Source organism: Mytilus trossulus, chromosome 14, assembly GCF_036588685.1.
Source record: "Mytilus trossulus isolate FHL-02 chromosome 14, PNRI_Mtr1.1.1.hap1, whole genome shotgun sequence".
NCBI lineage: Eukaryota > Metazoa > Mollusca > Bivalvia > Mytilida > Mytilidae > Mytilus > Mytilus trossulus.
This window is the reverse complement of record NC_086386.1, coordinates 54,131,990-54,140,097: the sequence shown is the minus strand read 5'-3', so window position 1 is coordinate 54,140,097 and position 8,108 is coordinate 54,131,990. Positions and strand designations below refer to the sequence as shown.

The 8,108-nt window shown below is 32.0% G+C and overlaps 1 long non-coding RNA gene across 1 annotated transcript; it reads right to left on the bottom strand.

The window, feature by feature from the left end:
- Positions 1-3,485: 3,485 nt before the first annotated feature.
- LOC134696780 (uncharacterized) lies at positions 3,486-7,154 on the bottom strand. Its single transcript, XR_010103012.1, has 4 exons — positions 6,740-7,154; positions 6,314-6,410; positions 4,586-4,750; positions 3,486-3,698 (listed from the first exon to the last, which is right to left on the bottom strand). It is a non-coding gene; the product is annotated as an uncharacterized LOC134696780 (long non-coding RNA).
- Between the last annotated feature and the right edge of the window lie 954 nt (positions 7,155-8,108).

Genomic DNA, 8,108 nt, shown 5'->3' with positions numbered 1-8,108 from the left:
CAGAATGAGAAAAAAATAAAGATTAATTCATTAGTTTTATCAAGTTAGGCCAACAAGTATGAATAGGTGGAAAATTATGACTGCCATTGGAAATGAGGGTATGTTGGATGTGGGTTATAAATTCAAGCTTGCAACAGGCTACATATAGAGTACCCAAAGAGTTGACAAAGAGCCTTATAAACTGTCGGAGAACATGACAATCTCAACAGGAGGCATCAGATTTAACATCCATAAAAGAATAAACGGAGTAATCAAACATTCTTTATATTTAGTGTATGAAATGATTAAAAGGTGTACATGTTTGACTGGCAGATTTCTCTGATCTTGACCTCATTATTATGGTTCGTTGGTCAAAGTTTAGAATTTATAATTTTGTCCGTTTATTAGATACTATAAAGCTTTGGGTAAACTATTTTGTGTATGGAATGAATGCATGATGTTCATGTCTTGTCATTCAGGGTTCATCTGACCTTCTTATTATTTATTTTGCGTTTGGTTTGGTATATTTGGCTGTTATCACATGGGTTAAAAACGCGAGGGTTGAATTGGGCATTGAAATATGAGCATGTAAAAAGTTTCGTCAGTTAAAACCTTGTCTGAGTGGAGCGTCCACTTGACTGTTTGATATGTACAAGATCGCAGCAATGCCAGGACATAGTGTGGACGAAATTTCCAATGTCTCTTGTAGACAAAGATCCAAACAATCTGCACATAAAGAACTTAAGTAACAACTTTGAGGGATCAATAGGTAGACTGTTGCAAGGTTTAAATATTTCCTTGTCAAATAATTTCTCTCTGGCATTCTGATTTTCGGCTCTGCATTCTCGTTCAAACTCCTTTAGGCTCTTAAACCAAAAGTTCCTAATGGCGAAGTTGAAATCATTCCTTCTTAAATTGTATGGACGCCATCACGCATTGGCTGGCTGTTGTGGAATAACCGTTTCACAGATGATATCGGATATGTTTCTTGTGTCGTAACCACACTCCCCTCCCCTTTTCACGAATGTGACCTACCGAATAAGACAATTTACCGGGTTTGTAATAACACGAGCAACAAGACGGGTACCACATGTGGAGCAGGATCGGCTTGCCCTCCCAGAGCACACGAGATCACCCCAGTTATTGGTGGGGTTCGTGTGACTTAGTCTTTAGTTTTCTATGTTTTGTCTGGTGTACTATTGTTTGTTTGTCTTTTTTTAGCCATGGCGTTGTCAGTTTATTTTCGATCTATGAGTTTGACCGTCTCAAATAATTTCTCTCTGGCATTCTAATTTTCGGCTCTGCATTTTCGGTCAAACTCTTTTAGGCTCTTAAACCAAGAGTTCCAAATGGTGAAGTTGAAATCATTCCTTCGTAAATTTTTCGGACGCCATCACGAGTTGGTTGACCGTTATGGAATAACTGTTTCACAAATGGTATCGGATATGTTCCTAACGTCGTAACTATAATCCCCTTCCATTTCATGAATGTGACCTACCGAATTTGACTATTTACCGGATTTGTAATCACATAAGCAACACGACAGGTGCCACATGTGGAGCAGGATCTGCTTACCCTTCCGGAGCACCTGAGATCACCCTAGTTTTTGGTGGGGTTCGTGTTGTTTATTCTTTAGTTTTCTATGTTGTGTCATGTGTACTATTGTTTTTCTGTTTGTCTTTTTCATTTTTAGCCATGGCGTTGTCAGTTTGTTTTAGATTTATAAGTTTGACTGTCCCTTTGGTATCTTTCGTCCCTCTTGTATCTTTTGCCTCTCTTTTAAATGATTCACCTACTGTAATCATTGTTTATTTGTTCTCGTCCTGAACATGCATGAAATGTTTGCCAAATGACATATTATGCAAATAATAATCAATCAAAACTAATGGTTATTATTTCAAAAGTATTTACGTCAATTGATCAGTTTTCTTATGTCTCAGATCTCTTTTCATGGGCTATTTTTAACATAGTATGTATTGCAAACATGTGACGTGTATACGCTTGAACATAAGATTTGGTTTCCTTAAACTATTGTTGATGACATGTGTAATTAATATGATAATTTGATATGGTTTGCATATCTACAAATACTTTCCATGGTTTACAAATGGTTTACACATACCATGTTGCCAAAACTTTTTAGCTCACCTGGCCCGAAGGGCCAAGTGATCTTTTCTCATCACTTGGCGTCCGTCGTCGTCGTCGTCGTCGTCGTCGTCGTCGTCGTTAACTTTTACAAAAATCTTCTCCTCTGAAACTACTGGGCCAAATGAAACCAAACTTGGCCACAATCATCATTGAGGTATCTCGTTTAAAAAATGTGTGGCGTGACCCGCCAAACCAACCAAGATGGCCGCCATGGCTAAAAATAGAACATAGGGGTAAAATGCAGTTTTTGGCTTATAACTCAAAAACCAAAGCATTTGGAGAAAATCTGACATGGGGTAAACTTGTCAGGTCAAGATCTATCTGCCCTGAAATTTTCAGATGAATCGGACATCCCGTTGTTGGGTTGCTGCCCCTGAATTGGTAATTTTAGGGAAATTTTGCTGTTTTTGGTTATTATCTTGAATATTATTATAGATAGAGACAAACTGTAAACAGCAATAATGTTAAGCAAAGTAAGATTTACAAATGGTCAGTTGACCCCTTTAGGAGTTATTGCCCGTTAAAGTCAATTTTTAACCATTTTTTGTAAATTTTATATATCTTTTACACAAATCTTCTCTGAAACTGCTGGGCCAAATTAATCCAAACTTGGCCACCATCATCTCTGGGGTATGTAGTTTAAAAAATGTGTGGTGTGATCCGCCAAACCAACCAAGATGGACGCCATGGCTAAAAATAGAATATAGGGGTGAAATGCAGCTTTTGGCTTATAACTTAAAAACCAAAGTATTTAGAGCAAATCTGACAGGGGTTAAGTTGTTTATAAGGTCAAGATCTATCTGCCCTGAAATTTTCAGATGAATCAGAGAACCCGTTGTTGAGTTGCTGCACCTGAATTGGTAATTTTAAGGAAATTTTGCTGTTTTTGGTTATTATCTTGAATATTTTTATAGATAGAGATAAACTATAAACCTCAATAATGTTCAGCAAAGTAAGATTTACAAATATTTCAACATGACCAAAATGGTCAATTGACCCCCTAAAGAGTTATTGTCCTTTATAGTCAATTTTAAACAATTTTCATTAAATTTGTAAATTTTAACCACCGGTAACATTTTCGACAGAAACTACTGGGCCAAGTTCATTATATATAGTGATAATTGTAAGCAGCAAGAATGTTCAGTAAAGTAAAAGTCTTCCCAAACTCGATAAGCGGTGATGTAAATCAAGCCCAATTTAAATAAATTTGTTTCACGATTTCGAAATGTGCATTTTGAATGAATATTCAAAACCTCATTGCATGGCAATGAAATCTATATCCACCACTCAGTTGATTAAAATAATAGATTAAACACAGTGTTTTTATTTGATAATCATTTATTATTAGAAATATTTCTATATTCTTCTTATCATCATGATAGATGTTTTGGCAACATGGTTAGAGAAAAAGTGCCAATATAGGTTGGAACTGAACTCTTTGTTGAGTGCACTCCAAGTGCAATTTCCATACCACCAAGGCCCACCTCCCTTTGCACAGTCACCACTGCTCTGATCATTGTCTTGGTCAATGGTGGAAAACAACAGTCCATTTTGAGACGTCATCGAATCACCTAAATAATGTATTAATGTTGATACATTGTATTATAAGTATATGTTCTTGTTGTAGAGCAAGACTTGAATTATTCTATGAGTTACAATCATAAACAAGAGGGTCTAAAGGATGTCTTCATTTCTGTTTTCTTAATTAATTCGATCATTTTCTCTATTCTTTATAATAGACAACACCATTATTCTATATACTTTTTTACGTGTTCGCGTTCGTTTTTCTCTATTCTTTATATTTTGTTCGTATTTTATTTCTGTAAACCACATCATAAACCTTCTATCTTATAAATTGTGCGGTAATCTTGAATAAAAAAAAGCGATATTTCAAAAACTCAGTTTTCAGTAATTCAGGATAAAAAAAGGGAAATAACCAGTAGATAAAAATTATTGTTACTAAAATTTCGAGTTTTGTACGATTGAGTTGTGTATCATTCTAGGTTTATATCAATTCCACCGGATAAGCAAATAGAGTGCTATAAAACAAAACAAAACTATAGAACAATAGAAAAGATGATTATATATTCCGTTTCAATAAAACAATTTTACAAATTTTGTATAAAATGACGTTTAGAAACTGTGATGTTTGCCGTTTTTCTTCCGGTACCATTTGAAGAATAAAATTACAAGAATTATCCCGTGATGCATCATTCAAACCATATATCAAGATAAAATGTTTATATTCAGTTGTGATATTCACCCGAAATATCGTAAATATATCCGCCCTTAAAATATGTTTTCTCGTTTATATGATGAATTGATCGAAATATCACGTCTTCTTGTAATTCCAGCCGTTTAAAAATGAATACATGAAAGGTCCAGGGCTGATATTCATAAATTGTCATAAAACTATGCATATCAGCCCTGCTTAAACATTCGAAAAAAATTTGATTACCTGCATTTCCCCTATAACTCCCAACACTTAGTTTTTATTTTGAAGCTGCATCTCCAATACTGAATTGTTTGTACACAGCGTATCTTTTCTTATTTTTGTTGTCTGTCAAATCTATCCTTAGTTCATATTTCTCATTAGTTGTCATATGATGGATATGCTTGTTTCCTTTACAATAGAATAATAATAATGAAAACAAAAAGGAAATATATTTTTATTTGCATGAAAAAAATCTACAACAGAATACAACCAAAATATCAGTATATTCCAGTGGGAAATACATAACAATTATCAAGACACTTATTATTTCAAAATTAAATCATCTATTTTTAACATTACAAGCACCATGCTTTACTACTGTTAAACAACTTATTCGTGCAATATATTCATTTATTTTGGAATACAAGCCCGAAAGATTAAATTTTAACGTGAAAAATTCTATCTTTATCATAAATTTGGGTCTGAAAATGCTAGATATTGAAGAATTATATATTAAAGGATTCAAACTAACGTGAATCCGACATGTACAGTTGTGAAAAAAAACACAACACTTACTCAGAAAGTTATAAGAAAGCACAGAAAATATTAAAATTGAAAACATAGTATTTCTAGGTTCACCAAACAGATGAAAAAAAAACTTTAGGAAAGAGGTTTGTAAACATGGACAAAATGCAAAATAAACCAAAAAAATGAAGAAGAATTTAACAGACTATCTTTGGAATAATAAAAAAATCAAAATACAGTCTTTGAATTATTCATGGACCAAGTTTTCCAAATAATATACGAACATTTGTTTTATCAAATAAAGGGTCAACAGATATGTTCAATGTTTTATTAGAAAAAAAATAGTACCAGTCTTAACACAGTGAAGATAAATGGTGTCTTGATTAAACAAAGAATATGATTGGAAAAAGTGCATAATATGTCTTTCTACACCACAAAAAGCTCTATACCTCATTGGTTCCAATACAGAATAGTACACAGAATCATAGGCACAAATGAATTTTTATTCAAAATTAAGATAAAACAAACGTATAAATGTAATGGAGCTATTGAATATATTGAGCACATATTTTGGTTTTGCTATAAGATAAGATATATGGACTAAACTTAGTGACTTATAACCAAACACAAATAACGATTCTATTTGATATAGATATTAATTAATTTGGAAATCTAGGAAACAAAAGAAAAAATGGGATAACAAAAACTTAATAATGCTCCTTACAAAATTCTATATTTATAAAACAAAACTTTGTGAAAATGAGGTAAATATGCATGTTTGATGTTTTGTCTATGTTTATAACTACATTTATATTCATCTTAGTTAATGTCTGTACGAAAATAATTGAAAAAAATCTTTTGAAGGCGGTATTGTGAATGCTGTATGTAAGACATGTTCTTTGTTTTTTGTTCGTTTGTTCGTTTGTTCTTTTGTTTTTTCTTTTTCCAAAATTTAAATTCCTGTGATTTTTAATTATTTCTTTTTTTTTCTTTTTCAAATATATGGATCATTCTATATTGACAATGTATTATATGGATATCAATCAATCAATCAATCAATCAATCAATTTTTTATAAATACATAAACCTTTTTTTCATAAATGTTCGACATATGATCAAATGATAGTTTAATATTGAATCCTGAGACCGTGTTTTGATATTTAAAATTGATTTTGCGCTTTAGCCGAGACTGAAAGGTATTAGCACAAAGTCGATAAAATGACTTACCTAACCAATATTCACCTTCAACATTCCCAAACCCTTTGTCGTATTCTGCCCACTTTCGTTGGAAATCCACAGTACCATCATAGTGTCTTTGGATTATCTAAAGAATAGGAAATTTTATTTCAATACGATATCGGAAGAATTTTCTTTTTTTATAAATATTTTTAATGTATTTTTCGAAAAATAAAAAACCGATTCATTAAAAGGTGTGAATAAACTCGTCATAGATACAAGGATTAAAATTTTATATATACGTCAGACGCGCGTTTCGTCTACAAAAGACTCATCAGTGACTCTCGAATCAAAAAATGTTTAAAAGGCCAAATAAAGTACGAAGTTGAAGAGCATTGAGGACCAAAAATTCCTAAAAGTTTTGCTAAATACAGCTAAGGTAATCTCTGCCTGAGGTAGAAAAGCAAAATGTCTTACCTTGCATGACAAAACTAGTAAATAGCAGACAGACAATCACAGTAACGGTAGACTGGCAATCCATTGTTGTGTCTATTGGTCTGTAAAACTAAAAATAAAAAAAGATGAAAAATGCAATTCTTTGAAAAGAAAAAACTTGTACCAATATGAAACAAAATATCCCCAAAATTTGTTTATTGTTCATTGTTTTAAATATTTGAAATTAAAAAATCATTCAATTTGAAAATCAAAGAAATATGCATGCTAAAAATGAAATCTAGCACGAAGGGATTTATCTTAAAAATAAAGCATAGTTTTAACTCTCAAACGTATTACCTGGTAGAGAAGTCAAGAAGCTGTTGGATGTCTGTATCTGGGAAACGTTGAGTTTCAATCCTTCTTTTTAATATACGATTTAAGATAATTGTTTCGTAACAATTGTATGTTAGGACAAGATTTTACTAACATTTTGTAACAGCCATAACAGTTTGACGAATGTCAGTTTGGGGCTTTTCCTTTTTTTATTTACTAAACGCTTTTTAAATTATTTTAATCTAAAAAGTTGAAATCCGGTTTTCCTAATATATGAACAAAATTAAAGTTTTAAAGTCCACTTTAAAGTTTATTTATTTTTTGCATTCTAAAAGTTCATGTTATTATATACGTAAGAAAATGTGTATCTTAATAATGTATCCGTCGTTAATTTACTAAGATGCATTGCTAATATTAAGTGAAATATATATCAAAAATCATATATTTTTTTTCGTTTTCGATTTTTTTTATCGTTCCGTTTAGACTTATGTTTTTCAGGTAGTTTTGAACTATACACTAGTTAGTTACTGATATTAACAAATCGTTTATCTATTCGTATTTCAAGGTTCGCTGAAAATGGAAAAGGATGATGAACGCTTTTTCCTATGGGCAAATATTTCATTTTTTCCTTTTTTTGTTGTTAGTTTCGTTATAATACATATTTGGTTTTATTTTGTTATGTTTTTAGTTTGTAAAATGACAAGCGGTATACCATTGTTGCCTCTAATAAACTATTCATGGGAGAAAGGTACAGTTAATTCACATGCATTATCTTAAATGTAAATAATAAGTTTAAAATTTAGAAAGACAAAACAAGGAAATTATCATTGCAACAGCTTAGAGGATAGTGTTGTTGACTTTTTCGCAATCTATTTTCTTCAGCCTTCGTTTCGGTCAATCAATCTTCATGAACCTACATAAATTTATCCACCCGCCCCCGTTCCTGGTTGGCTCGTGTTGCTCAGTCATTTTTTTTTCGTGTTTTGTTTTGTTTTTTTGACTTTTTTATTTTATTTCTCGCATTGACTAATTTATTTTTTTGGGGGAGGGGGCTTTTTAGCTGTTCAGGGTGATCCAA